The sequence below is a fragment of the Athene cunicularia genome (genome assembly GCF_003259725.1).
Source record: "Athene cunicularia isolate RWA chromosome 1 unlocalized genomic scaffold, athCun1 chr1_part2, whole genome shotgun sequence".
NCBI lineage: Eukaryota > Metazoa > Chordata > Aves > Strigiformes > Strigidae > Athene > Athene cunicularia.
The window spans coordinates 67,844,238-67,853,190 of NW_020799092.1; the positions used below are offsets into that span (position 1 = coordinate 67,844,238).

The 8,953-nt window shown below is 38.7% G+C and overlaps 1 protein-coding gene across 1 annotated transcript in view; it reads right to left on the reverse strand.

Annotated features, from left to right (window-relative positions):
* PRKAR2B (protein kinase cAMP-dependent type II regulatory subunit beta) overlaps positions 1–2,419 on the reverse strand; it is a 59,233-nt gene extending 56,814 nt beyond the window's left edge. The window contains exon 1 of the mRNA XM_026868531.1: positions 2,394–2,419. The gene's annotated coding sequence lies outside the window, so the exon portion shown is untranslated. The remainder of the gene's footprint in view (positions 1–2,393) is intronic.
* Between the last annotated feature and the right edge of the window lie 6,534 nt (positions 2,420–8,953).

The following is an 8,953-nucleotide window of genomic DNA, read 5'->3' on the forward strand; positions in this document are numbered from 1 at the left end:
AATAGTCAAGGAGCCTTTGCTGCAGCTATCATTGGATGTTTTGCCTCAACTGATGTCAGTAGTTCAGCTCTTTCTTCATCCCACCACTGGCTAAAGGCAGCCACTACTACCACTCTTTCAGATTGAGTTATTTGGAAGCCACCGCACAGGCCAGTTGGAGACCCAATGAAAATCAACACACCTAAACCTCCTGTATTTCTATTTTCTTTAAATCAATGCACCCTCAGGCAGCAAAACTCCTAGGTCTATGCAAGGGAAGTAGAGACAAAGGAAGGGACCCTAAAATCACTCTCAGAATCAGTCTACAGTATCACTAGATCAGATGCAACACAAAACCACATGCTACAGCTAACTTTCCCAATATTCATCATTAACTTGGAGTAACATTCATCAAAAGCCATCTTCAAAACTGCTCAAAAATGAACAATCTTGCACATTTCAATTTTTAAAATAGTTCACTCTATGCTTGGCCAGCCTCTGATTTCCTAAACATAAGAATCAACTGCAGTTAACAGAATGCTATTAAGCTACCATGCATAAAAGAACAGCTACTATCTGGCTTTTTCACTTGCAAGGTATCTTGACTACCTCAATGTATCTAAACAGTTGTTCAGTTTAAAACAGTATCTAAAAATATGGTTAGGACTGCAAACATCCCTGAAAAACATCTGTATTATCAGCATAGTCTGTTTCACATTTTTAATTTTATATTTTATCAATAAAGTTTCTTAAATATATTGTACCTCTCCAGTAGTCACTTAGTATTTAAGAAGTAAGAACTATCACCTTTCATGGACTTTATTGTTTGAAAAATAATTATTTTGACTATTAAAGCTGCCAGAAACAATGAAATAGTACATATAGTAGACTGCAGTATTACCTTGTTCCAGCTTAAAGTGTATTCACGTGATTTACATCTGGACTGTAGCATACAACTTGACTCATTGTTCTGAATAAGATAACTATCGCTCCACAAGACCAAAACACATGAAACATTAACTGCCCATAGCAATTATTTCCCCAATAATTGTGCAAAAATTTCGGTCTTCTAACATGTTTTTAGTTTTGTTTTAAAGTAACATTAAAAATAACAGGCTTTTTTTTCCTCAGCAAGTATTAGCTTTTCAAACAATAAAACTGTCCTGAAATGCAAAATTTTATCCCACATCTGTTACAAGGACTACATTCATTAAAGTCAGCTATCAGTCACAGTAAAACTTTCCTTAAAACATGAAATGTAATTTGCATAAAGCCCTGCTCACTGTTACCGGGTGCTAGTTAATGAATCATTCCTTTCATTTCAAGCTACAGTACCTCATGAAGTATTATCATTACTTAAAACATGACAATATTTGAAATTCATTAAATTTTCTTACTTTGTGCCTTGTATGCTATGCACCAATCCTGCAAATGCAAACCTCCATTTTTTCTAGACAGTTCCTTACCAATCCTGAGGATCTCCACTAACATTTTTATATTGACAAGGAACTGTCTGACTGAGGTTATAACTAGCAAAATTAGAAGTCTGGATAGGCTTAGTGCATCATGGAACACAAATGTCCTACTGACTCTCATGAGTCAGTTATGAGTCTCATTACATTCAGTGGTGGCTTTTACACCCCACTTTTGGATACACAGTATTTCAAACAAATAAGACTTAGGTTCTCAGTGTCATGCTTCAGGAGAAAAAGCCCTCAAAAATGAAACCTGAAGGCTATGGTACAGCAGAACAATAAGGAGAAGCCAAGAATATTAATTTTTAATGACACATAATTTGGAGGGATCTGTTACATGTAACGGAGCAAGGTAAACAGTTCTCTCAGCTGGCATGAAAGTTAACCTGAAGAATACACAAACCGGCACCAAGCTAGGCAGGTGCACTCCCAGCACAACATACCACCACCACAGCAGTGCTGCTTCTAGGACCTGATCTGCCAGCTCTGTGCAGCAGAACAACACACCATGTACACAAACCAGCTCGGTTTTGAAAAACACAGGGAGATTTCTAGCATGGTTGTACATTTTCTCATGCATAGATGACCACCAAATTGCTGTTTCAGCCTGTCTGTGAAGCAAGCAAGACAGCTCTGCATCCATTACATTCAGTTCTTCCTGTCAAAGTTCAGTTTTGTTAGGACTAAAATTATTTTCCTTAAAGGGAAAAAGCTTAGGTTTTTCATAAACACATCAACAAGAAAGTTTCATGCAAGTTCTGTAACCTGAAACTTTGGCTACGTTTTTCAGTAAACAAGATAAATTTGAGGTTAACCTCAATCAGTCATCTTTAAAGAAACCTGACTAATGGCATATTATGTTTTACATGACAATCACCACCAGCATTATGTTTCAAGTATCATGTAGACCAATGAAACATGCAACTTTATTCAACTTACCTGATGCCCGTCTGGTGAATCGGTTTATCACTGGAGCTGAAAGAAAACACCACAATTAGGTTCTTTTTGTAATAGTCTAACACACTTTAAACATAACAATATTATACTTCATTCAAAGTATGACAACTGCAAAAATCTGTTAATCGCTATTGTTGTAGCCTTATAGAAACCCATGTTAACTTCATACACACTTAAACTTTTAAACAATTTTAGTAAATAGCAATCAATAAGCTTTCAAGACCATTTTCAGCTTCTTAGGAGTTACTGTTACCTTTTGCTGTTCATGACTGATTTAAAACATTTAGAACTGCATTTCCATTATTTATTCAGAGCACAGAAATTGTCATCTTGCAAACAATGATGCAAGTGTGGTTTAAAAAAAAATATTAAAAAATTAGTTTTACTTTTACAAGATACCCTATCAGAAATTTGGCACCCAAGATACTCCTATAGAGAAAAAGACCATTTGAAATTCCATCTAAAAGATCAACTTTTGCTTTGAGTAACCTTTAAAACTCCATGGGTAAAACAATAACAATCCCAACCCCTGCCCAAACCCCAGTGCAAATGACTGTTTTATAGTGCCACCTTGGCATATCTCCAACTGCCTGCTGCAAGCATTTGGAATCAGACTCCTTCTTGTTTCCAACCAGGAGTGATTGCATAATACACCTTAAGGCACACAGTTTTGCCTCTATTTCATTTCCAGGTTTACCAGCTTCTTCAAGAGCTACTAGAGATAAAATAAAGAAATAAAGTTTTGTATTTTGCCTTGCAAATACAACCTTCAGTCTGCTTCTAATTAGTATAAAACACTGGTCTTGAACTCTACTTTCATGTGATACATTAACTGCTGGAATAAAGAGTAAGAAGAAAATCTGAGTGACCTAATTTCAAACGTGAGCAGCAGCTACATTAAAAATGCATGCCCTTACAGTGCTTATTAATATTCAACCTTAAAAATTGGTATTAATGTTTACATATAAATGAAAAAAATATTTTTCATTTCATCCCACTTGATTTTACATGGGAGTTATGCATCATTTCTTGAACATCTAAGCAAAGATGAGGAAAAAAAATTTCTGAGAAGACAGGAGAGACAGTAACAGCTTGAGATGCAAACTGACTTTTTATTCCTGTGGGGAGAAAAAGCCAGAGCAAAGCTACAATTTCTGAACCACAGTCACAGATGGTTTGTACAAGCACACACAATAGTGACAGGTTCAAATGGCAAGAAATACACTGGGAAACCCAGCTACAGCAGTTCAGAGTGCTAGTTGTGAGCAAGAAAACTACTGGTGAATAAGCTATCACAAACCTCAAACATATATATAAATAGACAAGAAAGTAACGTAACCAGCAAAGTTATTTTTAAATGTGAATTCTAATTCCCCCCAGCATTTTTTTAAAATAAAAGACAAGAAATTTAAACATATTTTTATTAGAGCAGACATGATATTTTATGCAACTACTGTTTTGTAATACAGGGAGCTGTTTCATTCCTCAAAACTGCTCATTTTGTCACCTTGGTTACGGGCCAAATGCATTTCAGGACACTAGTTATGACTGTCACCATCAGATGGCTGAGCTGTTACCTCCAGTGTGTAAACTAGCAGCAGTTCTCAGCAGATGTGCTCATATTAAAAAAAAAAAAAAAAAAAAAATTGAATCCAACATATTTCTAAAGAAAGCATACAATAGTGCTCTGCTCCCATTCAAAAGCTTGGAGAGGGTATTTGGCTTTGGCTATCAGTCCTGTACGTCATCTGAAGGTATGAAGATTTAACTCCCCTAGACACCTACCTTGCATATTTTACTAACACAAAAAAATAATACAACATTAAAAAAAAGAACATCCAAAAAACTAACATAATTTGGAGACTACTTATCTCTGAAACAAATTACTGGGACTGTCAAAGAGACAAGTCCTTTTTGCAGCTACTTTCAGCCACATACTTCTAAATTCACTCTTATATTTGACTACATCAATCTTTATTTTACAATAGATTTTACAAATTATTTACTATTAGGAAAAAAAAAAAGAAAATAAAAAATAGCAATAATGTCAGAACCTTGATAAGCAACTGGTTTTGAGCTCATGTGAATAATTAGTGTTTGAGCAACAACCAGGCAAAGTGTTCCTCTACAGACGGGTTTTATGAAGGTCATCCAAATGTGTTACTGGGAGATTCAGAAGCAGCACTCACAGTTCTTTGTTATGGAGCAAGCTGAACTACTCTCTTGCTCACGTAGCATATCACAGTATACATTTGTTGCCCAGAAAGGTGGAAGTGTTAGCTTACAAGAATGTCTCAGCGAATCATCAGACCTACGGGTATTTTCACTACAAAGTAGATGCACCCTCAACTAGATTGCAACAGTGACTGGCAGGGTAAGCACAGTGAGGTGGGCAAAAGAAAGACTAAGAAACATTTTGCTAGAGCCATTAAAAAAACCCTATATTTCAAAACTCTTGGTAGGTGAAATGCTTCGCTCAAACAAATGGACAAATTGATGGCAGAAATATTCAATGAGGGATAATAAACTCTTCTCCTGGAGCCACAGAGCATCAGGAGCAGCAGAGGGATTTCCAGGGAAGAAGGACTACTTACTCTGTCTGTGCTTACTATCTTCCCTGGATTTATTTTTTAGCCACTGTCCATACTGAGTTCTGGGCTAGGCTGATGCTTTGAACTGCAATGACTGTCCTGACTCACAAGGCTCAAGTGAAAATGGCACCCAGAGAGTACCATGCCAAGAGACAGTCTTGGCATCCAGGTTTAATGATGAAGATGTATCCTGCTCACAAGCCACAGGGATATTGCACTTTCATCTATGGGTTCAAGCCCTGAGCTCTTTGCACACACAAGAAGTGGTGCTTCAGTCACTGTGCTCCCCTCCCTGCTGCTGCAGCTGCCCCCCACACCCCTGCTCACCACTCTCCTCCCAGCCGTGCCCACAAGCGTTTTCTCAGGACTCCCGGTGCCTGCTTGCAGACATAGCAGAAAGTAGCTGGCTGCTGGGCTCTGTGGGCTGCCCGAGGACTGCTCCCTACCATGAGAAACCCAGGCAGCCTTGTCAGGGAGCTTCCCCATCCCTGACAACACCCCACTTGCAACACTGCCGACACAAGTTAGGAGCTCCACTGTATCCCAGCGAGTGTAAACTCAGGAAGGGAATGGGCTTCAGGCAATACCCACGTGGCTACTGAAGTTAACACTACAGCAGAAAAATATCTTAAAGGTTATAGTGACACTGTGCTGAGGGGTTGGTTGCTCAGAATGATTCAGTAGAACAACTTGCTAGAAAAAAAACTGCTTACATTAACTTACAGCGACAGCACCCACCACCCCCCAGACATGCAAAATGTACAAGGAACAAAAAATGGATTGCAAAACCTCATCATTGCAAAATCCAGGGACTTTTCCCAATAAAGGATAAGCTGGCATGCAGATAGATTCAGAACTTGTCCAGTGACATTTGATCTTATTTTACAGTAAGAGAAAGAGCACTATACCACTATACCACAACTGAGTAATGTACTGCTGTGCACAGAGGATCTTGTTTAAGTGCATGGTGTCACTCTAGTATTAAATATGACTTTTTGTGTTCTAGTTTGTCTGAACCAAAGTCTATTACAAACTTACGTAGGAGAAAATAAAGGAAGAGAAATGACAGGGGTCTCTATCCTGACAAAGTTGATTAAATTATCATTTGAAATCACACAAGCTATTGATCCTTAGATAACATATTACAGTTGTTTTGTTGTTAGTGCTACATAAGAGAATTTCACCATCTAAGATGTTACCTGCTGGTGACTGAAATTCATGTTTGCAAATCCTTGATCAGATGACTGTACAAAAAAGTACAGATTTTTAAATATACTGGCAATACAGATCAGGTAAGTTCACAGAAGTAATTGAATGATCACAAGAGGCTGAAGGGTTTTAATGTATCCATTCAGAAAGAATACAGGCTGTAAACCCAACATCAAACTACATGAAACACTAAAAATTTTTCCATCGCTCAACAACTGTCTAACCCTTGTTCCTTTCCCCACTGTACTTTTATCTCTCATACTGTTATTTATGCACATTAAGCAGTCATTATGGTAACCCTGCACAGCTGACCATAAAAGCAGCACAATTTTGTAAGTTGAGAAGAAAATGGGAGTCTATGGGGTTCTATGCAGAGCAGCAAGACTAAGAAGGTAATGCTAAGAAAGTATCCCTAGCTGGGCGTCTTCTACATGGTTAACTTGTTCTGATAGCTTGAGCTGTCCCTTTTTGCAGACTCCCAATTTAAGTGCTCAAAGTCAAGTTTGCTTCAGAAACTGTCAGAGATCCTTGTGCCATTAATGTCACCTGGAATAAGAGGCTAAACACATTGCTGACATTAGATGTGCAGCCCTCCTAAGAAGTCAGGGACTGTCAGCCTGGGATGTAACAAAAGGTTCTGCTTAACAGGGGCTGCTCAGGATGTGCTCAAGCACTCTCTGACAACCAGCCCTGGAAAGCTGGTGCCTTCTGCGGGTCTGCAAACCAGGGCAAGTACACAGCCCTGCATAGGACCCCATGTGCACCCAAGTCAGGGTGAGCACACCTGGCTCCCTACAGCGGCTCCGGCAGGTGGAGGCCATCAGGAGACTGCCCAGGTCACATTTATGGCAACACTCTTAAAGTGGCAATGCTCTTTTAAAGCAAAATACACAAAGCCAAAGGGCCTGCTTTGAGTGACAAGGGGTGGCAGATTGGTGATTAATCTTCAATATGAGCAAAAACTAGAACACTTTCCACAAGTCCCACTTTCAGTTAGCCACTGTAATTTCTTCACAGGGCAAAGGGCTAGGCCCCCTTAAAAAACAAACAAAAAAAAATTAAATTCAGCCATTATATGTCTAAACCCCTCAAATTTGGCAGTTCATAGCCCAAAAACCCCCAGCTCTATTTACAAAGCAGAAATACCACTAATATATCTTTAAAGGGTAAACAAAACCAGAAATATCTGCACCACAGTGTGTCATCCTTGCATGGAAGATGCAAATGCCCCAAGTGAGGTTATGAAACAAAAATCACAGACAAATCATACATCTTTTTCTATGCTACTGAAGGCAAAGCAGTGTTAAAACTCTCAAGGACCTCACCGAGGTCAGTGGGTTAAGTGTAGCCCAAAGTTCAACAAAGAGACTGAGAACCTCATCTCAACACACTGTATGATTTTATAGAGTTTAACTCCAGTGATTTCAGAAGAGTTATTCCTGATTTATGCATGTTTTTTCATCACATATTTCAAAGTCACAGGCCAAGTTTCAACCGATGAGCATTATGGGCACTACAGGCTCACTTCTTCAGTTCCAAGCTCACCTACTTCTCAGAGGTCCAGCAACTTTCAAAAATATGTTGAATTATGCCTCCTGTAATTACATTCCTATGTTATGCAGATTAATATTTGCTCATCTTGTTTCATAAACAGATTATTAATTAGAATGAACTAATCAGAAAAAAAAAAGAATCAAATCTAAATGAACGCCTCTCTAGAGTACATGCTTTAATCAGAATTATGTTTTTATGTCCCAAATGGATGAAACACAGTTAACTTCCTATTGTCCAGGACAATGATAGACTGGGACACCATGGATGTTAATAATAATAATAGTTATAAATTGAAGACCCTCTAATTTCTCTCCATCACAAGGAACTCTCACTTCAAGTTCAGGATTATTTCAGGTGGAATGATTGTTTCAGAGCACTCCCAGATTGAGACAGACATAAGATAATACAATTATGTTAATGTACCTTCACACCAATAACACCTCACAAAATCTCAAGGAAGGTAGGACTGGCACCACCACTGCCACCACCTTTTGTGCTCACCCATGGGAGTCACCCACAGCCAATCTCAGCAAGAGCATGCCTGCCTCTTCCAGCACTGCAGGAGATTCAACACAACTGGTGCTGAGCCTAGGCTAACAAAACAGTCTTCCCAGAACTAACTCCAGGTGCCTCTGCTCTGCAGACACAACATGGGGGCACCTGAGTTGCCCCTGGACAGGGGCAGCTATAGGGCAGCACTGAAGCTGGCTCTAAAAGCAGTTCAGATGTGCTTGTGTGGCACTACCAGCACGGGTAGCAGTGGCGCAGATAATCCACAATGGCACAGACTATACACGACAGATAATTTACCAGTGGAGAATTAACATCTGATTTTATTTACAGTCAGTATGATACCTGAGGTCAATGTACCTGGTCTTATCTTGCTTAGAATCTCTAAATATTAAATAGTACTAGAATATGGTTTTAAGAAGATGTTAAAATCAAGCTGTTAAATTACATAAATTATATAATAAAACTGTACAATATAGATCTCTGTATTCCTTAAGAAATGTATTACAGTTGGAATAACTTTAGAAATGGTTTGCTTTATTCTGAAGAGCTATTCTTCCTTCTAGTTATCAGACTCCAGTTGGTACATTCACTGATAGTTTGAAGAAATGAGTCTGACAAAGTTGTCAGGTCTATGGAGAATGGTTCTCGTCTTTTCTCTGTGAAAGGCCGTGACGA